The sequence below is a fragment of the Microcaecilia unicolor genome, chromosome 6 (genome assembly GCF_901765095.1).
Source record: "Microcaecilia unicolor chromosome 6, aMicUni1.1, whole genome shotgun sequence".
Lineage (NCBI taxonomy): Eukaryota > Metazoa > Chordata > Amphibia > Gymnophiona > Siphonopidae > Microcaecilia > Microcaecilia unicolor.
In genome coordinates, this window is record NC_044036.1 from 191770801 (window position 1) to 191795633 (window position 24833).

Consider the following 24833-nt stretch of genomic DNA (forward strand, 5'->3'; position numbering starts at 1 on the left):
ATCAACGTTTTTATGTTTTTATTTAAATCCCCCCCCAACCCCTAATCCCCCTAATTCCTGACCCCCAACCCCCACCCCACTCCATATTATTCCTTCTCCATCTATTAATTACTATGAGTGACTCTACTTCTCCCACAGCTATCCACCCTCACCCAGAACCCGATAACTCCACAAGCTGATTAAGAATACAGCTGCGGGCCCGAGGAGCTAGAGTTTGGATATACCTCTCCCAAGTTAAATAGAATTTTCGTTGTGATTTAAATTTTAAATGTGAATCTCAAAGTTCCAATAAGAGTAATGCATGTAATCTATTGCGCCATTGCCATTAAGAAGGGGCATCCGACTTTATTCAATTTACTAAGATACATTTTTTTACCTATTAGGAATGCTTTATAAACTAATAAGTTTTGATGGACAGTACCAGCCCCCAGCGGAGCATCAACCCCCGGCAGGACATTTTCGGGCAAAACTGATATTTTCCGTCCCAAGATTCTCTCCATAAAACGAAACACTTTTAACCAAAAAATTTTGACCACTGGGCAGGCCCACATTGCATGATAAAAAGTACTTAGGACCTCCACATCTACTACATTGGGGCGAGTCTACACCACCCATGCTATGCAGTCTCGATAGAGAGGTATACGCCCTAAAAATCCCTCTACCCTGACACTCTCTAAGTTCAGCACTACATGCCCTTCCCGGTATTTGGCTCATACTTCTCACCAAAATTTTGTTGTGACCACTTTCTGTAGGTCCTCTGACCATCTCAGAGGGAGAGGACCCAACTCTCTGTGAGGGCAGCTCTGCAATAATCTTTTGTGTAGCAATGATATCGAAATGGGCTCATTTGTGGGCATTTCATAAAGTTCGCGAATCTTGGTGGGCACATCAACATTAAGTGAGGACTGGGGCAAAGTTGCAATATAATGGGATACTTGCTTATATGCAAATCTATCTGCCCATTCTATTGTGCCAAGACCCAAAGACTCCATCTGCCTGATATTTCCTCTGGAGTCCAAAAACTCTTATACGGTTTGAAGCCCTCTGTCTCTCCAAGTCCATATGCACAGGTTTTCCATACCCAGGAGGAAATCTCCATTCCCATTAATAGGTAGCAGTCTACTGAAGCGCGGATCAAAAGACCAAAGTCGAGCTATGTCTCCCCATACTGCCTTTAGAGGTCGAACTGGGGTACTGACACGGAGATGCAATGGCAGAGCTGAGGGCATGGCCTGCAAGACATAATGTAAATGCAAAGGTTGAACCCAGTCCGCTTCCATCTGCAGCGGTGTATAATATGTCGTTCCCAGCAGCCAATCCCCCAGATGCCTCAGCAAGCAGGCCCTATTATACCGCTGTATATCCAAGACACCAAATCCTCCTCTGTTCCAACTATCCTTCATATTGTGCAAACGAATCTACGGCCTTTTCCTTTTCCAAAAAAATCTAGAGAGCATTCCCATCAAGCTTCTCCAGTCTCTCTTAGTAAGATATAGTAGCAGAATCTGGAAACAATATAGCCACATAGGGAAAATAATCATATTGATCAAGGATACACGACCCAACAAGGATAACGGTAAACCGCCCCACCTCTCGATTAGCTGTTTAGTGAATGAAAACAATCTGGCAATATTCATCTGGTACATCTGCTCCGGGTCTCCCGGCAGCTGTATACCTAAGTATATGAAGGAGTTCCCAGTTTTCTTAAGCGGACAATTTAGTTGTTTCACCGCCTCTGACACATGAATAGTCTGAACTTCCAATTTGTCTAAGTTAAGGCGAAAGCCCGAAAAGTCTCCAAATTCAGCAAAGATCTCCAAAATTGCTGACAAGGACGTTCGGGGCTCCTGCAGAATCACCAACAGGTCGTCCGCAAAGGCAGATATCTTAAAGTGCTCTGAACCTATCAAGACACCCTTCACATCTTCCGCCCCCATGATATCCCGTATTAGAGGGTCCAATACCAGAGCGAAAAGAAGAGGGGACAAGGGGCAGCCCTGTCTTGTACCTCTCGCTATCTCAAACGGTTCCGATAACAGTCCATTCACCGACACCTCCGCTACCAGGTCCTGATAGAGAGCTTTAATAGCCACCTTTAAAAACCCATCCATGCCATATGCCTCCAAGGTCGCAAACAGGAAATTCCAATTGACTCGGTCAAATGCTTTTTCGGCATCAAATCTATCAAGCAAGGAAGGGGTGAGGCTACGTTGTAAATGTTCCAATGATAACAAGATCTTTCTCAAATTCCGTGCTACCGAACGTTCTCTAATGCCATGATTTTTGCAAACAATTTAGCTTCAAAAGGTAGTAATGATATTGGCCGATATGATGCTGCTGTGCTCGGGTCTCTCCTTGACTTTAACAACACAATTATCTGAGCCTTCCTCAGTGAATCAGGAAGCTCCCCTTTCTGAACAAAAACATTAAAGACCACTGTCAAACAAGCTGCCACTTCCTCTACCAAAATTTTGTAAAATTCAGAGGAGAATCCATCCACTCCCGGAGATTTATATAGTGGACTATCTTGGATGCACCAACTGACCTCGGCTTCTGTAATAGCCGCATTAAGTACGGCTTGTTGGGCTCCCATGATCTTAGGAAGCTCCTGCCCCGTAAGATACGATTCCGCTTCGAGGCCTTCATCTGCGGGCGATGAATATAAATTAGCATAGAAATCTTGAAACACCTTAATAATAATGCCTTCATTTGTGTGATGGTATATACCCTTCCCATCCCGAATCTGAGAAACACATCTCCTTCCCCCTACTTGTCGCGCAAGCAGCTTTCCTTGCTTATTAGCATGCTTGTACAGCTGATATCGAAATTATACCATAGACTTTTGCGCCCTCGACTGGATCAGCTGATTTAATTCTGCCTGAGAAGCCAACAACTGGTTCTTATGAGCTGTAGTCGGCATCCGGCCTAGCTCTCCTTACCCGCACCTCCAAACGTAACAACTCAGCCTCTCTCACCCTCTTTTTATGCACCGAATAAGATATGATATCACCCCTCAATACAGCTTTAGCCGCCTCCCAGAAAATTACTGGGTCCGACTGAAAACTTCTCTTATTAAAGTCTGTGTACTCTCTCCATCTTGATTGCACATAAGAGTGAAACTGGGAGTCATAATACAAGGCTCTAGGAAATTTCCAGCGAAAGGCTCTGTTCAATTCCCTACTCCAATCCAATGAGATCCAAACCATAGCATGGTCTGACACTTGAGTTGGGCCTATTTCTGCCTTTACTAACATTGTCGAACTACTCTTTGACACTAATAAATAGTCTATGCGCGACTGTGTACCATGTGCCCTAGGTAGATGGGTATAATCACGTTCTCCAGGATGCAATAGGCGCCAAGAGTCCAACAAATCTAAAACCGAGCACACCCAGGGCACTCCTCTAGAATAGTTCACCGGTCGCACCTGTGAGGATCCAGTACTCTCCATCAAAGGGTCAAAAACCAAATTAAAATCTCCTTCCATGACCATTAGTATCTGGTCAAAGGCATGCAGATGTTTAATAATATCCTGAAAAAAACGTTTGTCATATTGATTAGGCACATAAATATTAACCAACAGTAATAGTTTATTATTTAAAGTAATTTGCTGAATTATGTAGCGTCCCTTAGGATCTATAATCCTACGGTTCATCATAAATTGCAACCCTTTTCGAAATAAAATAACAACTCCTGCTTGCTTATTTGGTGTGGGGCTATCCACTAAGTCTCCAACCTACCAGCGGCATAGCTTTTTGTGTTCAAACACATTCAAGTGTGTTTCTTGCAACATAGATATTTGAGCCTTTTGTCTGTTCAAAACTTGTAAGATCTTAGTGCGCTTAACTGGCGAAGCTATGCCCTCCACATTCCAGGACATCACTTTAGCCATAAGGCTCCCCCAGATTGCTCTTTTGATATACTGCCCAATTAAACTCTCTTTCGCCAGAAAAGAAGTGTCCCAGCCCACCCCTCTCCTTTCCCCCCAAATGCAATACTGCAAACCCCTTCCACCCCCTTCTTTTACCAGCTCTCAGTACACCATGGAGCACTCCAGCCCCCCATCCCCTCCCTTCCCCTAACCCACTCCCTCCTCCCCCCCCCCCCCACTACTATTGGAGTGTCTGGCCAGAGCGAAGCGCCCTTAAGACCACTTGTTTGTGGCCATAATGCAGTATTTTCATAATCACTGCTCTCAGCCTGTCATTTGCTTGCCTTCTCGGGCTTATCCGATGTGCCCTCTCGACTTGCAGGGGTCTTTGCAGGTTATTAAGTTGCAGCGCCTGAGGAAGCCATTGCTCCAGAAAAGTCGCCAGTTCTGAGTCCTTCAGTCGCTCCGGTAATCCTATGAGTCTTAAGTTATTACGTCGTGATCGGTTTTCTAGATCGTCTAGTTTCTGTTCCAATTCAGTTACTTTCTGTTGCATATCCTCCGCTGGTCCTGTGGTTTCCGCCATGCGGTCCTTGATATCGTTAATTCTCTGTTGCATTTGATCCAGGTCTAAATGAAACCCGTCTAGGCGTTCGTGAGCTGCCTCAGCTCTGTCAAATAAAGCTTGTAGCTTTTTATCCAAGGCCTTTTCCACTGCTACTGTAACTTCCGCAGTTATTTCAGCAGTCCACGCTGAGCACACCGAGGAACACTGTTGTGTCTGATTAGCCGCCGTTTTGGCTTCCAAGCTTTTGTTCTTCTCCTTCTCCTTTTTCTGTATTTTTGCTGCCATCGTATTCCGTTCTAGCGGTTTAGTACCAACTTCTCTCGCCCGCTCATTTCACAGTTTCCACAGGAGACTTCACGCCACAAAAAGATCCACTTTAAGCTTGTTTAGCAAGTAAGATTAAGAGGAAGTGCAGGAGCTCCGCTTTCAGCGACCGCTCACCCTCATGGCACTACGTGACCCCCAAACAGGTTACAATTTAAATGGAACAAGAAAGTCTCTCACAGTTTTTTTTGCAGTTTATGTGGTGCTGGGCTATGATATTTTTGACAAAAGAGATTGCATCTAAGACAGGTTTTTTGTAGTTTATGTGGTGCTGGGCTACGATATTTTTGACAAAAGAGATTGCATCTAAGACAGGTTAGTGTGTTTATGTTTGTGTCACATAAGCATGTTTATTTATTTATTGCATTTGTATCCCACATTTTCCCACCTCTTTGCAGGCTCAATGTGGCTTACAATACATCATGAATAGTGGAAGTATATAAGAAAATATATATTTAGAATTACAGTAGGATCTTGGGTAACATGATAATGATGAAACATGATAGTTGTTTAGCAAGCAAATATTGTAAGACAGTTCTGGATATATGTATAAGAGTTCATATTTGTTGATCTTTGTGGTATACCTTGTTAAAGAGATGGGTCTTCAGTAGTTTGAGGAAGTTAGTTAGTTCATAGATTGTTTTTAAGTTGCGCGGCAGCGTGTTCCAGAATTGTGTGCTCAGGTAGGAAAAGGTTGACGCATGTGTTAGTTTGTATTTTAGACCTTTACAGTTGGGGAAGTGAAGATTAAGGAATGTGCAGGATGATTTTTTAGCATTCCTGGGTGGTAAGGCTATCAGGTCTGACATGTAGGCTGGGGCGTCTCCATGAATGATTTTGTGAACTAGGGTGCATATTTTGAACGTGATGCGTTCTTTAAGTGGAAGCCAGTGTAGCTTTTCTCGTAGGGGTTTAGCACTTTCATATTTTGTTTTACCGAATATGAGTCTAGCTGCAGTGTTCTGAGCTGTCTGAAGTTTCTTAATTATTTGCTCTTTGCAACCAGCATAGACTGCATTGCAGTAGTCTAGATGACTGAGTACCATTGATTGTACCAGGTTGCGGAAGACGTTCCTTAGGAAGAAAGGTCTTACTCTTTTTAATTTCCACATTGATTGGAACATCTTCTTGGTTGTGTTTTTTGCGTGACTCTCAAGTGTTAGGTGTCGATCAATGGTAACTCCAAGAATTTTTAGGGTGTCCGAAATTGGAAGATTCAGTTTTGATGTGTTAATGGTGGTGAATTTGTTCGTGTTATGTTGCGAGGTGAGTATTAGGCATTGGGTTTTTTCTGCATTGAGTTTCAGCTGAAATGCATCCGCCCATGTATGCATGATATGTAGGCTTTGGTTGATGTAATTGGGAATGTACTTTAAATCTTGATTAAATGGGATGTAGATCGTTACGTCGTCTGCGTATATGTATGGGTTGAGGTTTTGGTTTGATAGTAGTTTGGCCAAGGTTATCATCATTAAGTTGAATAGGGTCGGAGAGAGGGGGGATCCCTGTGGAACTCCGCATTCAGGTATCCATGGATGTCATGGAGTTGGATGTCACTTGGTATGATCGTGTGGTTAGGAACCCCTTGAACCAATTGAGAACGTTGCCTCCAATTCCGAAGTACTCGAGGATATGTAGTAGTATTACATGATCAACCATGTCAAAGGCGCTAGACATATCAAATTGTAGAAGTAGTATGTTCTTGCCAGTTGCAATCATTTGTTTAAATTTATTCATGAGACTAACTAGTACCGTTTCCGTACTATGATTAGACCAGAACCCTGACTGTGAGTTGTGTAGTATTGAGAATTTGTTTAAATAGTTTGTGAGTTGTTTGGTTACCATCCCTTCCGTTAGTTTGGTTATTAGGGGGATGGATGCTACTGGCCTGTAGTTGGTTAGTTCACTGGCACTCTTCTTTGCGTCTTTGGGTATGGGGGTGAGAAGAATGTTTCCTTTCTCCTTTGGGAAGAGTCCAATTTGTAACATATAGTTCACGTGATTCGTGAGGTCTGTTATAAATTGTTGAGGGGCAGATGTCATGAGGTTGTTTGGGCATATGTCTAGTTTGCAATGCGATTTGGCGAATCTTTTGAGCGTTTGGGAGATGAGATCCTCCTATAATATCTCGAAGTTGGTCCAGGGTCTGGATGTAGACATTCAAGGAGTACGGCGTAATCGGTGTTCTCCAAGGACAAGCAGGCTGCTTGTTCTCACGACTGGGTTGACGTCCACGGCAGCCCCCACCAACCGGAACAAAACTTCACGGGCGGTCCCGCACGCAGGGCACGCCCACTGCACATGCGCGGCCGTCTTCCCGCCCGTGCGTGACCGTTCCCGCTCAGTCTTTTCTTTTCCGCGCTGGAGAGAGCCGTGTTCGTCTCTCTCTCTCTGTCAGCCCCGGAAACCGGATCGCGTTTTCGCGCGAATCTTCTTATTTTTTTGTTGTTCGCATTTCTCTTTAGTTTATTTTACAAAAAAAAAACAAAAAAAACCCGCTGAACTTGGTTTTCCCTCGTCTCTTAGCGGGGGCTTCTCGTTGCGGCCTTGTGGCCGCGTGGTCGATTTATTTTCGAGGTGTGATTTTTACCGCCACCATCGACGACTTTGATTTCGCCGACGCGATTTTTCCGTTGATGTCCTCGAAGGTCCCGAGTGGATTTAAAAAGTGTGGTCGGTGCGGCCGGCATATCTCGCAGACCGACACTCACGCTTGGTGCCTCCAGTGCCTCGGGCCGGAGCACGATACCAAGACGTGTAATTTGTGTCTCGGTCTCCGGAAACGGACACAAGTAGCGAGGCAAGTTCTTTGGGACCGTCTTTTTGGAACTTGCGCCGGCCCCTCGACGTCGACTTCGACGGCATCGGTATCGACGGCCGGTTCTTCGGTACCGGTATCGATGTCCACGAAATCAGCACCGATGGCATCGACCCCAGGAGCACAGGTCCCGTCGGCCCGCCGGTCCTCCGGTGAAGGCAGGGGTGAGAGGCCGCGTGGGCAATCGGTCCCGGTCACTCCCTCTACCCAGGGCCCTCGGGACCGAACCCTGTCGGACCCGGTCCCTCGAGGCCGAGGGGGATCGACCTCCTCCTCCTCAATTCCACCAAGCGCCGATGACGGGCACCGCAAGAAGACGAAGAAACACCGTCATCGGTCGTCCTCGATGCATCCGGCTCCCGGCGCCGGAGATGAGTCGACGCCGAGGAAGCGGCAGCGTCGAGAGGAGAGGTCCCCCTCTGTAGTAGAGGTACCGCCGCGTCAGGGTCCCAGCACTTCGGTGCAGTCTCCTGGACCCGACCAGCTTCCGGCACCGACGCCTCTACCGGCCCCCTCGCCTTTCCCGACGGCGGGCCTGGACAAGTGCCTCCAAGCCATCCTTCCGGGGATTCTGGAAGGGCTGATGCGCCAGACTGTGCCGGCGCTGGGGGTGCTTGCGCCCTCGGCGCCGTTGACTGTGGCGCCGGCGTGCTCTAGTCCGGTGCCGAGGCCTTTGACGCTGACGCCGCTTGCGGTGCCGGTCTCGACCGCCACGCAGGTGGAGTCCCCGTCGACGTCGATGGAGGGAGCTTCATCCCCGCCGGCGCGGGAGTCCACCGCTCGACGACGCCACCGAGGCCTCGGTGCCTCGACGTCGAGCCTGGCCCGGTTGAGGACTGAGCTGCACGAGCTCATGTCCGACACCGAGGAAGAGGCCTCGTGGGGGGAGGAGGAGGACCCCAGATATTTCTCCTCAGAGGAGTCTGTGGGCCTTCCCTCCGACCCCACTACTTCACCAGAGAGAAAGCTCTCGCCACCTGAGAGCCTCTCCTTTGCCTCCTTTGTCAGGGATATGTCTATTTGCATTCCTTTTCCCGTGGTCTCTGTGGATGAGTCGAGGGCTGAGATGCTCGAGGTCCTCGACTATCCATCACCACCTAGAGAGTCCTCCACGGTACCGTTGCACAATGTCCTCAAAGAGACACTGCTTCGGAACTGGTTGAGACCACTATCTAATCCCACCATCCCCAAGAAAGCAGAGTCCCAATACAGAATCCACTCGGACCCAGAGTTAATGCGGCCCCAATTGCCTCATGACTCGGCGGTCGTGGACTCTGCTCTCAAGAGGGCACGGAGTTCGAGGGATACTGCCTCGGCGCCCCCAGGGTGGGAGTCTCGCACTCTGGACTCGTTTGGGAGGAAGGCCTACCAATCTTCCATGCTCATGACCTGCATCCAGTCTTACCAGCTCTACACGAGCATCCACATGCGGAATAATGTGAAGCAACTGGCGGACCTGGTTGACAAGCTCCCGCCGGAGCAGTCCAGGCCTTTTCAGGAGGTGATCAGGCAGCTGAAGGCGTGCAGAAAGTTCCTGTCCAGGGGTATTTATGACACCTGTGACGTGGCATCTCGTGCTGCGGCCCAAGGTATAGTGATGCGCAGGCTCTCATGGCTGCGTGCCTCTGACCTGGACAACCGCACCCAGCAGAGACTGGCCGACGTCCCTTGCCGGGGGGATAACATTTTTGGCGAGAAGGTCGAGCAGCTGGTGGACCAACTGCATCAGCGGGAAACCGCTCTCGACAAGCTCTCCCACCGGGCGCCTTCAGCATCCACCTCAGCAGGTGGACGTTTTTCCCGGGCCAGGCAGGCTGCACCCTATGCCTTTACCTCTTGAGAGCTTAGTCAAGATCGGGAGGCGGGGCTGGAGGTTGGGAGGCGGGGATAGGGCTGGGCAGACTTATACGGTCTGTGCCAGAGCCGGTGGTGGGAAGCGGGACTGGTGGTTGGGAGGCGGGGATAGTGCTGGACAGACTTGTACGGTCTGTGCCAGAGCCGGGGTTGGGAGGCAGGGCTGGGGAGGTGAGGATAGTGCTGGGCAGACTTATACGGTCTGTGCCTGTGCCAGAGCCGGTGGTTGGGAGGTGGGGCTGGTGGTTGGGAGGCAGGGATAGTGCGGGGCAGACTTATACGGTCTGTGCCCTGAAGAGCATAGGTACAAATCAAAGTAGGGTATATACAAAAAGCAGCAAATATGAGTTATCTTGTTGGGCAGACTGGATGGACCGTGCAGGTCTTTTTCTGCCGTCATCTACTATGTTACTATGTTACTATGTAAGCGTAGGTACACCCAGCCGGCCCGAAGGCCTCGTCAGGCACAGGGACAGACCCAGCGCGCTCGTTCTCGTCAACAGCGTGCGCCTAAGCAGCCCCCTGCGCCTCCACAGCAAAAGCCGGGAATGGGCTTTTGACTGGATCCATGGGAACATAGCCGCCCTCAAAGTGTCCGTACCGGACGATCTGCCAGTTGGAGGGAGGTTAAAATTTTTTCACCAAAGGTGGCCTCTCATAACCTCCGACCAGTGGGTTCTCCAAATAGTGCGGTGCGGATACGCCCTAAATTTGGCCTCCCCTCCACCAAATTGTCCTCCGGGAGCTCAATCCTTCAGCTCCCATCACAAGCAGGTACTTGCAGAGGAACTCTCCGCCCTTCTCAGCGCCAATGCGGTCGAGCCCGTACCACCCGGGCAGGAAGGGCAGGGATTCTATTCCAGGTACTTCCTTGTGGAAAAGAAAACAGGGGGGATGCGCCCCATCCTAGACCTGAGAGGCCTGAACAAATTCCTGGTCAAAGAAAAGTTCAGGATGCTTTCCTTGGGCACCCTTCTGCCAATGATTCAGAAAAATGATTGGCTATGTTCCCTGGATTTAAAGGACGCATACACTCACATCCCGATACTGCCAGCTCACAGACAGTATCTCAGATTCCGCCTGGGCACACGGCACTTTCAGTATTGTGTGCTGCCCTTTGGGCTCGCCTCTGCCCCATGGGTGTTTACAAAGTGCCTCGTGGTGGTAGCGGCGTATCTACGCAAGCTGGGAGTGCACGTGTTCCCATATCTCGACGATTGGCTGGTCAAGAACACCTCGGAGGCAGGAGCTCTCCGGTCCATGCAGTGCACTATTCACCTCCTGGAGCTGCTGGGGTTTGTGATAAATTACCCAAAGTCCCATCTCCAGCCAGCCCAGTCTCTGGAATTCATATGAGCTCTGCTGAATACTCAGACGGCTCAGGTCTTCCTTCCCGAAGCGAGGGCCAACAACCTCCTGGCCCTGGCTTCCCGGACCAGAGCGTCTCAGCAGATCACAGCTCGGCAGATGTTGAGACTTCTGGGTCATATGGCCTCCACAGTTCATGTGACTCCCATGGCTCGTCTTCACATGAGATCTGCTCAATGGACCCTAGCTTCCCAGTGGTTTCAAGCCACCGGGAATCTAGAAGATGTCATCCGCCTCTCCACCAGTTGCCGCACTTCACTGCACTGGTGGACCATTCGGACCAATTTGACCCTGGGACGTCCATTCCAAATTCCACAGCCCACAGCATCCCGCCTGGGGTGGGGAGCTCATGTCGATGGGCTTCACATCCAGGGACTGTGGTCCCTCCAGGAAAAGGATCTTCAGATCAACCTCCTGGAGCTCCGAGCGATCTGGAACGCACTGAAGGCTTTCAGAGATCGGCTGTCCTGTCAAATTATCCAAATCCGGACAGACAATCAGGTTGCAATGTATTACATCAACAAGCAGGGGGGCACCGGATCTCGCCCCCTGTGTCAGGAAGCCGTCAGGATGTGGCGTTGGGCTTGCCAGTTCGGCATGCTCCTCCAGGCCACATACCTGGCAGGTGTAAACAACAGTCTGGCCGACAGACTGAGCAGAGTCATGCAACCGCACGAGTGGTCGCTCCATTCCAGAGTGGTACGCAAGATCTTCCGAGAGTGGGGCACCCCCTCGGTGGACCTTTTCGCCTCTCGGACCAACCACAAGCTGCCTCTGTTCTGTTCCAGACTTCAGACACACGGCAGGCTAGCGTCGGATGCCTTTCTCCTTCATTGGGGGACCGGCCTCCTGTATGCTTATCCTCCCATACCTTTGGTGGGGAAGACCTTACTGAAGCTCAAGCAAGACCGCGGCACCATGATTCTGATCGCGCCCTTTTGGCCCCGTCAGATCTGGTTCCCTCTTCTTCTGGAGTTGTCCTCCGAAGAACCGTGGAGATTGGAGTGTTTTCCGACTCTCATTTCGCAGAACGACGGAGCGTTGCTGCACCCCAACCTTCAGTCTCTGGCTCTCACGGCCTGGATGTTGAGGGCGTAGACTTCACTGCGTTGGGTCTGTCTGAGGGTGTCTCCCGTGTCTTGCTTGCCTCTAGGAAGGATTCCACTAAAAAGAGTTACTTTTTCAAGTGGAGGAGGTTTGTCGTTTGGTGTGAGAGCAAGGCCCTAGAACCTCGTTCTTGCCCTGCACAGAACCTGCTTGAATACCTTCTGCACTTATCAGAGTCTGGCCTCAAGACCAACTCAGTAAGGAATCACCTTAGTGCGATTAGTGCTTACCATTATCGTGTGGAAGGTAAAGCCATCTCTGGAGAGCCTTTAGTCGTTCGATTCATGAGAGGCTTGCTTTTGTCAAAGCCCCCCATCAAGCTTCCTCCAGTGTCATGGGATCTCAACGTCGTCCTCACCCAGCTGATGAAACCTCCTTTTGAGCCACTGAATACCTGCCATCTGAAGTACTTGACCTGGAAGGTCATTTTCTTGGTGGCAGTTACTTCAGCTCGTAGGGTTAGTGAGCTTCAAGCCCTGGTAGCTCATGCTCCGTATACCAAATTTCATCACAACAGAGTAGTGCTCCGCACCCACCCAAAGTTCCTGCTGAAGGTGGTGTCGGAGTTCCATCTTAACCAGTCAATTGTCTTGCCAACATTCTTTCCCAGACCGCATACCCGCCCTGCTGAACGTCAGTTGCACACATTGGACTGCAAAAGAGCATTGGCCTTCTACTTGGAGCGGACACAGCCCCACAGACAGTCCGCCCAATTGTTTGTTTCTTTCGACCCCAATAGGAAAGGGGTCGCTGTCGGGAAACGCACCATCTCCAATTGGCTAGCAGATTGCATTTCCTTCACTTACACCCAGGCTGGGCTGACTCTTGAGGGTCATGTCACTGCTCATAGTGTCAGAGCCATGGCAGCGTCGGTGGCTCACTTGAAGTCAGCCACTATTGAAGAGATTTGCAAGGCTGCGACGTGGTCATCTGTCCACACATTCACATCACATTACTGCCTCCAGCAGGATACCCGACGCGACAGTCGGTTCGGGCAGTCGGTGCTGCAGAATCTGTTTGGGGTGTAAATCCAACTCCACCCTCCAGGACCCGAATTTATTCTGGTCAGGCTGCACTCTCAGTTAGTTGTTCTTCGTAGGTCAATTTCTGTTATGCCCTCACCGTTGCGAGGTTCAATTGACCTGGGTTCTTGTTTTGAGTGAGCCTGAGAGCTAGGGATACCCCAGTCGTGAGAACAAGCAGCCTGCTTGTCCTCGGAGAAAGTGAATGATACATACCTGTAGCAGGTGTTCTCCGAGGACAGCAGGCTGATTGTTCTCACCTACCCTCCCTCCTCCTCCCCTTTGGAGTTGCGTTTGATCATTTTTGCTTGTCATTCAACTGAGCGGGAACGGTCACGCACGGGCGGGAAGACGGCCGCGCATGCGCAGTGGGCGTGCCCTGCGTGCGGGACCGCCCGCGAAGTTTTGTTCCGGTTGGTGGGGGCTGCCGTGGACGTCAACCCAGTCGTGAGAACAATCAGCCTGCTGTCCTGGGAGAACACCTGCTACAGGTATGTATCATTCACTGTACTGACTGGTATTTTAAGTCGCAATTGTACGATTTTCTTTTTTTTTTTTTTTTTTGAGATCCAAGATCAAGAAAACAATCTCAAAGAAAATAAGAAAAACTCAAAATGGTTAATCTTACAATTCACATTTTCTGAGGGAGGAAGGTTAATCGGTAATTGCAGCCGGTACAGTGGTAACTAAAGGAAGTTGCTGCAGAGGGTTCTTCTTCTGTTCTTTCAACTCCACAAACTCTTGTAATTTCTTAGGTTCAACAAATAAGTAATTATTAAAATTCAAAGAAATAGAACACTTACAAGGGAATCACACTAGGAAGGTCCCACTTAGGGCAATGATCTTTGGCTTAAAAGCCAATTCACACCTCCTAGTCTGCGATTCCCCTGATAAGTCAGGAAATATATTTATCTTTGAACCCAAAAAACTATCAACCATGTCTCGGAAATACAATTTCAAAACATTATTCCTATCTAAATCAAAGGCGAAAGTCACTAGTAATATAGCTTTTCCAAAATATCAGTTAAGTTCACATCTCTTTTCTCTGATAAAGAAGATTATTTAGGGGAAATATAAATCGCTTTAGACACCGGAGGGTGGCTAACAGAAAATGTTTACAAATTATCAGAGAAATATTTCTTCAACAGTTCAATAAAAGAAAAAATTCCATAGTCAAAGTCTTTATTTTTATATCTTGGACTTCCACTTTGTCAGATAAGTATTGATATAAATTCTTTAATTCACACGTTTATTCCTGAAAAATTTTAGACATCTGAAGAAGAAAGTTATTCACACTCTGCAGCGCTTCTCATAATGCGTCCATTGTGACTTTTTTGGCCTTCACCAGGTCCAATTTCTCCACAGAAACCGCTCTAGATATCTTTCGGGGGGGGGGGGGGGGGGGGGAGAACTCACTCTCCAATCCCCCAGTTGGTTTATTATCCGGAGTCGATGTTGCGCCAGGACCTCCTCGGGTCGCGTGAAAATCCTGACCCACTTCGGGTGTTTCCACTGTCGACCTCCATAGCGAAGCGTTACTGTTTCCGGGTCTTGGAGGGGTCGTGCCAACAGAGGGACTCAAAGTCACTCCCGCTCCACTGAGATTCGGCAATAAAGCCTTGCTGTTCCCCGAAGCAGGAACCGATATCCCCGATGTTATGACCCCGAATCTCATCAAAGTAGGCTGAGAAGTGGTGGGAACCCCAGCCGTGTTCGAGGAGGACAACACCACGGCTTTACCTTTTCTCTTCCCCATTCTCTGGGGAGCGCGCCTACTTCTTCAGGTATTCTGGCGTAAAACGGGAACTCAACTAACGTACGTCCTCCCTCAATGCCATCTTGGATCCTCCAGTTTGGGACACTGTTTGTCTGGTTTCTCCTCAGAGGCCTGTCTGATATGGGTAACCATACAGCATAGCCCTCTGAGTCATTGAAACACTGAAGCCCCTCCACCACGACAAGGTGATGCCCCTTCGGAGGGGCAATTGTACTATTTTCTCATTGAAGTATCTCGCGAGATTGTCTGCTCCTGGTGTATCTTTGCTGTTGTTTGTGATTGGTGTGATATCTAGTAGTTTATTCACGAGTTGGAAGAGTTTATGTGTGTCTTTGTAGTTTGGTCCAATTTCAGTTTTATAAAATAATCTTTTAGTTTGCCTTATTGTATACTTATATTTTCTTTAAAGTTGTTTCCAGGCGTTTAGTGTGGGGTCGTCTTTCTTTTTATTCCACGCACGTTCTAGCCTTCTAACTTGTGTTTTAAGTTTTTTCAGTTCTTCATTGAACCACGGTGTTTGTGTTGGGTTAGGTGATGGGGCTTGGTTCAGTGTCCAATTCGGTAATCTAGGTGTTTAAGTTGGTTCAGTTGGAATGAACTTTCTGAAGAAGTGGCCTTCAGATGTTTTTGGAAGATAGGTAAGTATCCTTGAGTTTTTAGGTCTTTCAGTAGTGTGTTCCAGAGCTTACTGCAAACATAGGAGAAGCTAGAAGGGTATGATGATTTGTATTTAAGGCCTTTGCTCTTGGGAAGTGGAGGGTTAAGTAGGATCTTGCCGAGTTATTTGTGTTCCGGATTGGTAGGTCTATTAGATCGGTCATGTAGGCCCAAGATTATTCTGTAGACCAGGGAACAGATCTTGAAGGATATTCGTGCTTTGATCAGTAGCCAGTGTAGTTTTTGGAGAAGGAGTGTAGCGCTTTTGAACCAGGTTTTTCAGAAGATGAGTCTGGCTGCTGTTTTTTGCTGTTTGCATATCTAATCCCTTATCATCTTAAGGGTTTGATCAAATCCTTGCTTTTTTTTTTCCAACTTTATTTTTAACCTTGTACATCACATTATAGATCCAGTGCAAGCATCAACTTACTAATGAGTGGAATGGAGGAGTGGCCTAGTGGTTAGGGTGGTGGACTTTGGTCCTGGGGAACAGAGGAACTGAGTTTGATTCCCGGCACAGGCAGCTCCTTGTGTCTCTGGGCAAGTCACTTAACCCTCCATTGCCTGCCGCATTGAACCTGCCATGAGTGGGAAAGCGCGAGGTACAAATGTAATAAACAAAAAACAATCCAACATTCTGTTGGGTCACCTGCATCTGACAGTCCTTCTCCTTTCTTTCCCCCTCCAAACCCTTTCTCCCTATTTCACCACTGAAGACCTCCCCTTTGCAACCAAGTCACATTAATAATGAACCAAAAAAGAAGGAAAAGCAAATTGTGCTTACGCTCGGATGACCCAGTATAGATTTTCTCACTTTACTTCATGGAGCAACTAAACATATAAACAACAACCCTTCTGAAACCGACCCCCCCCCCCCCCCCCCCCCCAGGTATATGTATGTGCTGTGCCCAGTCCCCTTTCCCTCAGTCTTAAACCCATCTACTCTATCTGCTTTTAACACATTCTCTGTAAACAAGTTCCAGTGCTTAACTATGCATTGAATGAAAAAATATTTTCTCTTATTTGTTTTAAAAGCTTTACTGTGGGACTTCCGGGAGCGCCGTGATAGAGAGCAGTCACTAGTATGCTGAGCTCCCGCTTTTGGTCCTTGCATCCCCCTGTGCCCACAGTGCACTTATTTAAGATTAGTTATACTGAGTTGTGGATTGTTAGACAGTTGAGGCAGAGTGAGTATTTCCTCTGATGATGACCAGTAAGTCTCTGCGGAAGGAGAGAGATCGCTATAAGCTGCTGGATTCTAAGATGGCGGTGGTGCCAAGTTCTCCGGTCTTGTTGGTGAGTGCCATATGCACGGTGGGGTCTGCACCCACCTTAGCCGAACCCCAATTGATTACTTACACTAATAAAAACAAATAATAATACTCACTCAGAAGTGAAATAAAAAAAGAAAAGTTTATTCTGGAAACAAGTAATAAAGTCTGAAATATAGAAAAGAAATAATTAGAAAGACTTTTCTATTTCTGTGCCAACTTCCTGCAATAGGAAAATAAAGCCCCACCTCTGCATAGAGGTTAAGCTAGCAAATTGTTCCCCTTTTCACCATCCAGATACAATGTGGTTTCAAACTGTATGAAACACAGAAAATCTTGACCCAAGAATTATTGCAAGTCTATATGCTTGTACTTATCTTCTAAAAGCTTGTAACAAAGTTCACAATAAAATTCTTAAGCTGTCTTATACAGTATTTTGCCCTAAACATGACGTTAACACTGGTCAGCAAAAATACAGAAAAAAAAGGTTTTTTTCCATTCTGTGATGTATATCCCTCCCTCAAGATCTTGTATAACCGTCTCTCGCCCCCACACACATTTGTCTCAATAAAAAGGTCCATTTCCCCTTCTCCCATGACTTGCCCAACAAATCACACAAAATGCGTAAACATGTTTTTGGCTTCAGAGGAGTGGGGGGGGGGGGGGGGGGGGGGGTCACATGGCTGTCCTTGCACAATTTCAAAAGGCCATCTTGCAACCTGATCTAGATAGCAAGGCTTGAAAGCAGCACACAGAATAATTAGGGGGATGAAAATAAATCTTACAGGTAACCCATACATTAGGGGTCTTGAGCCCCCCAAGTTCCCCACAACAGCTGAGATTGCAGCAGAGGCTGCTATAGAGACCGTGTTCAATTGGCGGCTTCATAAGCTAGAGGATAAATTAGATCTGATGGAGGACAAATTAGACTGTTTGTCATGGGATTTTACTACTATCCAACAGAGACTCAGTAAGGTGGAGGATTGCGCATAGGAGACCGCGGACACTCAACTACAGCACTCTCACAGATCACACTGAAACAACTGCAATGAGACCATTGCAGATAGAGATCTATCTGAAGATCACTGATCTAGGGACCGCTGTGAGCTGAACGAGCACATCACGTGGGACCTTGCTGTCTGGGGCACAATAGGCCCCAAGTGGTGATACTCAAATTGCTGAACTATGCTCATAAACAAGCCATTTTGCAGGCTTTACGGTCCGGGCTACAGTTGTGCTTCCAAGATTACTCAGCTAAGGTGACTGAACAAAGACGGGCATTTGCCTCAGTGTGCTCTCAGCTGGTGGAGTGTAAGGTTGGATTTGCCCTCCTTTATCCTGCTTGGTTGGGAATACATTATGGCAATGAACTTTTCTTGGCCAGCTGCCGCCCGTTGAGCAAAGCGCTACCCAGGACTCTCAAGCAGCATGCACTTAAGGGCTACATGAGTGTAGCTTTTTGCCCTGTGGTAGACCTACATATGATATATGTAGTCTCAGGTGACTGTGGGTGATGGGGTGATGTTGACCTACTGGTGTTTCCCTATTGTGAAACTTGTGTTCTCCGAGGACAAGCAGGCTTCCAATTCTCACAAGTGGGTAGACGATCCACGTCGCCCAGGATTCGGCACATTAGCCAGCATAAAAATTTTTGAGAGCTTTATGAGTATGAGCTGCATTCCACCATGCATGCGCAGAGCGCCTTCCCGCCCGCAAGGCATCTGCTCCTCTTCAGTTTATTTCTTTCCGCGAGAGGAAATAACTGTATCCTGCGTTGCTCCTCACACGACTGGGAAGAGCCTTTACTGCGTTTTTAGCGATTTTTCTTGTTTTTCTTTTACTTTTTTGAGTTCCCCTTATCTTCTTAGTTTTTGGCCCACGTTTAAGTTTTCTTAGTTTTTTCGTCGTGGGCCCCCATTTAGGCCTGCTCGGTCAGGTTTACTATTTTTGTACTTTTCCCTCTTTTCAGGCACAATCGTGACTTTTGATTTTGCTGGAGTCATTTTCCCTTCCATGTCATCGCAGACTCCCAGTGACTTCAAGCGTTGCTCCTGGTGCAACCGGACCATCTCGGGTACTGATACACATTCTTGGTGTATTCAGTGCCTCAGGCCTGGCCATAGCCCGGCAAATTGTGTCCTTTGCCTTCGTTTGACGAAAAGGACACAAATTTCCCGAGAAACAACAAGAAAAACTTTTTGGAGTTTGGTCCAGTTCTTCGTCGTCGACATCGAAGTCGGCGTGAACATCAAAGGAAGTATCGGCGTCAGGAGTCGAGGTAGGCATGGCTGCTGCAAGTCCCCAAGACACTGGGAGCAGTGAGGCGTCGAGTGGGTCTCCACCTGCCTCGAGACCTCCTGCTACACAGGCCCCCTGGGACCAGCCATCGTCTGACTCGACCCAGAGACGACATGAGGATTCAACGTTGTTCTCATCAGCACTGAGGAGTTGGGATGAAGTGCATTGGGCAAAGGCCAAAAAGCACCGACACCGATCTCCTTCGACGCATGGTGCCGAGAGCTCCGGGACACCAAGGAACTCGGCACCCAAAAAGCGTCAACACCGGGAGGACCAGGCCCCCTCCATCCAAGAGGTGCCGATGCGTCTTTCTCCCAGCAGCCAAGTTCCTGCTCCCGCATCCCAGGCGGTTCGGCAACCTGACCACACACCGGTCCCTCAGCCTTTACCAATGGCAGCTCTCGACGAGCGTATCTGGGGCTTGCTCCATGAGCTCTTAGAGGGATTGATGTAGCGATGTGCTTCGGCACCAGGGGTGCTTGCACCTGCCATTGCCTTCCACTGCGGCCCCGCCTGGCCCTCAGCCTGTGGTGCGGCCTCTGGCACCGCTTGCATCTCCAGTGTCAATTTCCACCCAGGCCGGTTCTACTTTGACATCGGTGGAGGAAGCTTCGCCGGAGTCGAAGTGGGAGCCGACTCCTTGACACCATTCTTGAGGATATGGGTCCTCCACGTTGAGGCATAAGTACATAAGTACATAAGTAATGCCATACTGGGAAAAGACCAAGGGTCCATCGAGCCCAGCATCTTGTCCACGACAGCAGCCAATCCAGGCCAAGGGCACCTGGCAAGCTTCCCAAACGTACAAACATTCTATACATGTTATTCCTGGGATTTTGGATTTTTCCGTTTAGTAGCGGTTTATGGACTTGTCCTTTAGGAAACCGTCCAACCCCTTTTTAAACTCTGCTAAGCTAACCGCCTTCACCGCATTTTCCGGCAATGAATTCCAGAGTTTAATTACACGTTGGGTGAAGAAACATTTTCTCCGATTTGTTTTAAATTTACTACACTGTAGTTTAATCGCATGCCCCCTAGTCCTAGTATTTTTGGAAAGCGTGAACAGATGCTTCACATCCACCTGTTCCACTCCACTCATTATTTTATATACCTCTATCAAGTCTCCCCTCAGCCGTCTCTTCTCCAAGCTGAATAGCCCTAGCCTCCTTAGTCTTTCTTCATAGGGAAGTCGTCCCATCCCTGCTATCATTTTAGTCGCCCTTCGCTGCACCTTTTCCAATTCTACTATATCTTTCTTGAGATGCGGCGACCAGAATTGAACACAATACTCAAGGTGCGGTCGCACCATGGAGCGATACAACGGCATTATAACATCCTCACATCTGTTTTCCATACCTTTCCTAATAATACCCAACATTCTATTCGCTTTCCTAGCCGCAGCAGCACACTGAGCAGAAGGTTTCAGCGTGTTATCGACGACGACACCCAGATCCCTTTCTTGGTCCGTAACTCCTAACGTGGAACCTTGCATGACGTAGCTATAATTCGGGTTCTTTTTTCCCACATGCATCACCTTGCACTTGCTCACATTAAACGTCATCTGCCATTTAGCCGCCCAATCTCCCAGTCTCGTAAGGTCCTCTTGTAATTTTTCACAATCCTGTCGCGAATAACTTTGTGTCATCAGCAAATTTAATTACCTCGCTAGTTACTCCCATCTCTAAATCATTTATAAATATATTAAAAAGCAGCGGTCCTAGCACAGACCCCTGAGGAACCCCACTAACTATCCTTCTCCATTGTGAATACTGCCCATTTAACCCTAATCTCTGTTTCCTATCCTTCAACCAGTTTTTAATCCACAATAGGACATTTCCTCCTATCCCTTGACCCTCCAATTTCCTCTGTAGCCTTTCATGAGGTACCTTGTCAAACGCCTTTTGAAAATCCAGATACACAATATCAACCGGCTCCCCTTTGTCCACATGCCTAGGGACTAGGCAGGCCTGGTCTCGCACATCCCTGAGGGAAGTGCTGTCCGATACTGAAGAGGAGTGCTCGTGGGAATCAGAAGAGGATCCCAGGTACTTTTCCTCCGATGAGACTTCACTTCCACGTGAGAGTCTCTCCTTCATCTCCATTCCATTCTCCATAGAAGTGGAGAATGAGCCTAGGGCCAAGATGCTCGAGGTGCTGGACTACACTTCTCCACCTAAGGAGACAGTGACGGCTCCTCTCTTCAATGTACTCAAGTCAGTCCTCATATGGAACTGGGCATCCCCTCTGTCTGTCCCTGTGGTCCCCAAGAAGATTATCAGATCCACGGGGAACCTGGGTTGGTGAGGTCCCAGTTACCCTACAACTCCATGGTGGTGGATGCTGCTCTCAAAAAAGCCAGGAGTACTAGGGACTATGCCTCAGCTCCCCCAGGCAGAGAAGCTAGAACCCTGGCCTCTTTTGGGAGAAAGATGTACCAGGCCGCTATGCTCATCACCCGTATTCAGTCTTACCAGCTCTTCACGAGCGTCTGCTTTTGGAACTCGATGAGGCAGCTGTCTGACTTGGTCGACACGCTCCCCCCGGAGCAGGCTAAGCCTGTTCGCCAGTTGGTCAAGCAGCAGAAGGCGTGTCGCAAGTTCTTGGCCAGGGGCACTTATGACACATTTGACATGGCATCCAGAATCTCTTTCCAAAGTATAGCAATGCGCAGACTCTCAACATTCGGTCCAGCAGAGAATAGTGGATGCCCCTTGCCAGGGGGATAATCTTTTTGGAGAGAAGGTTGAAGAGGTCGCAGACCAGATCAAAAAGCACACTGAGGCTATGTCTTCTCTCTCCCACCGGACGTCTTCTGCAGCTACCTCCTCATCCAGGAGGTATTTTGGTGGGTTGTGGAGTGCTCCCTATTCCTACTCTAGGCTTAGGTACGTTCTTGCAGCTTGCCAGCCTGCTCAAGCTCAGCCCCATCATGCTCATTCTCATCAACAGAGTGCTCCCAAGGCCCCTGCTGCTCCCAAGCAAAAGCAAGGGACGAGCTTTTGACTGGCTTCAGTAGAACATAGCCTCTATCAAAGTGTCCGTGCCGGACAACTTGCCGGATGGGAGGTTCTCCAAAGGTGGCCTCTTATAACTTCCGACCAGGACCAAATAGCCTGGTTAGGATACACCCTCAATTTGTTATCCAGACCTCCAAATTGCCCACCAAGAGCTCATTCATTCAGCTCTCAACACAAGCAGGTACTTGCACAGGAACTCTCCGCCCTTCCAAAGGCCCATATGGTTGAACCCATTCCACCAGGGGAAGAAGGGCATGGATTCTTTTCCAGGTACTTCCTTGTGCAGAAAAAGACAGGAGCGATGCGTCCCATCCTAGACCTAAGGGCCCTGAACAGATTTCTGGTTCGAGAAAAGTTCAGGATGGTTTCCCTGGGCTCCCTTCTTCCCATGATTCAGGAAAACGATTGGCTATGCTCTCTGGACTTAAGGATGCATATACACACATTCCGATACTTCCAGCTCATAGGAAGTATTTTCAATTTTGGCTAGGAACACATCACTTTCAGTACCGCATGTTGCCTTTTGGTCTCACATTAGCACCCAGGGTTTTAAAAAATGTGTAGCTGTAGTCGCTGGGAGTGCATGTGTTCCTTCTATCGATGATTGGCTGGTGAAGAGCACCTCAGAGGAAGATGCTCAGGAGTCAACGCAGATGACTATTCAGGAGCTGGAACTACTAAGGTTCATAATAAACTACCCCAAGTCCCTTCTCCATCCACATCAGCCATTGGAGTTCATAGGAGCCCTGCTCAATACGAAGAATGTCTGAGCCTTCCTCCCGGAGGCGCGTACGGACAACCTTCTCTTGCTTGCATCCAGGGTTCGGGCATTGCAGCAGGACACAGCTCGGCAGATGTTGAGATTGTTGGGCCAAATGGCTTCCACAGTATATATAACACCTATGGCACGTCTTCACATGAGATCTGCTCAATGGACCCTAGCTTCTCAGTGATATCAAGCCACAGGGAGTCTGGAAGATGTCATCCAAGTGTCCCCGGAGCTTGTGCGCTCTCTGCAATGATGGACAATTACATCTAATATGACCTTTGGACTACCATTTCAAATTGCTCAGCTGCAAAAAGTGCTGACGATGGATGCATCTGTCCTGGGGTGGGGAGGTCATGTAGATGGGCATCACAGCCAAGGAGCTTGGTCCCTTCAGGAAACAAATCTTCAGATCAATCTCCTGGAGCTCCGTGCGATCTGGAACGCTTTAAAGGCTTTCAGAGATCAGCTGTCCAATCAAATTATCATAATTCAAACAGACAATCAGGTTGCGCAGTATTACACCAGTAAGCAGGGAGGTACCGGATCTCGCCCTCTGTGTCAGGAAGCCGGGGTTATCATACTTTTTCATAAATCTTTAAAGTGGAGAAACAGATTATCTTTGTAGACCTGTCAGCGCGATTTATTGTTGTCCCGTCCCGGGCTCTTACCTGGCGGCCCGCTGTAGGGGGCGAGGACCAACGGAGGCCGCGGGATCCTGGGCGGCGAGGACGAGCTGCCGACGGGGCCGGCGCTGCCGCGGGCCGCTCCGAGGCCGGCGATCCGCGGGAGCAAGCGCCGGCCTCGGAGAAGGAGATACGCTGGTCAACATGGCGGCGCCTGCATCGTCGTCCTCGTTGGAGCGGACCAGCGAGCCAGCCCCGCCTACTCACGCCGGATTGGCGCATCGACCAGGAGACCCCGCCCGCCGGGCAGGCGGGCCAATCCAGGCCTCCTTTGCCTGCCTGGGCCAGGGGGATTGGCTCCAGCTGCTGGAAGGGGAAGGACGGGCGGGGGCTTTAAACCACGAAACGGAAGGGGTCCAGTGCTTCCGTTTCGTTCGTCAGAAGCCCACACAGTGGATCGGAGACTGTGGCCTCTTCAGCTAGCCGTCCTTGCTAGTCACCTTCAGAGACTGTGTCTTCTTCAGCTAGCCGTCCTTGCTAGCCCCCTTCAGAGACTGTGTCTTCTTCAGCTAGCCGTCCTTGCTAGCCACCTTCAGAGACTGTGTCTTCCTCAGCTAGCCGTCCTTGCTAGCCACCTTCAGAGACTGTCTTCTTCAGCTAGCCGTCCTTGCTAGCCACCTTCAGAGACTGTGTCTTCTTCAGCTAGCCGTCCTTGCTAGCCACCTTCAGAGACTGTGTCTTCCTCAGCTAGCCGTCCTTGCTAGCCACCTTCAGAGACTGTGTCTTCTTCAGCTAGCCGTCCTTGCTAGCCACCTTCAGAGACTGTGTCTTCTTCAGCTAGCCGTCCTTGCTAGCCACCTTCGGAGTCTGTGTCCTCTCCAAGCTAGCCGCCCTTGCTAGCCACCCCCAGAGACTGCGCTCCTCTTCCAGCTAGCCCTCCCTGCTAGCCCCTTGCAGAGACTGTGTCCTTTCCTGCGCTAGCCGTCCTTGCTAGCTGTCCCCTAGAGACTGAGTTGCTGACTACCAGCCAGGCCGACCGTCACCCCGCGGTTCCAGCAGTCCTGCTGACCGCCTGCAGCTGAGGGCTCAACCCTCGGTGAACGGCGGTCGCCGCGGGTGAAGATTCGGGGTGCGCGACGGTCCTCGGAGGTCTTACCAGCCCTCCGGGAACCTAAGGGCTCACCAACAATCATCACAGGACAGGAAACGGAAGCCATGAGCTCGCCTACACAGCCCGAGCTACGGGACCTGGCTAAGGTACTTCAGCAGCAGCAGGAGCAGCTGAACGCCCTGTCGGGGGCGCTCCAAAACGTATGCTCTCAACTTTCTACACTTCAGGTACAGAACCAGGCCGCTGCGGTCCAGGGGGCCGCAGCGGCTCCCCGTTCGGGAGGGTTCCGCACGGGACCTCGGTTCCCTGAGCCGGCACGATATAATGGGGCCCCCGGAGGTTGCCGGGGGTTCCTCAATCAGTGCAACTTGGCCTTCCGG

General features: G+C 49.2%; 1 protein-coding gene across 1 annotated transcript in view; it reads left to right on the forward strand.

The window, feature by feature from the left end:
• Positions 1-24833, forward strand: part of AMT (aminomethyltransferase) — a 182600-nt gene that overhangs the window by 114880 nt on the left and 42887 nt on the right. The window lies entirely within an intron of this gene.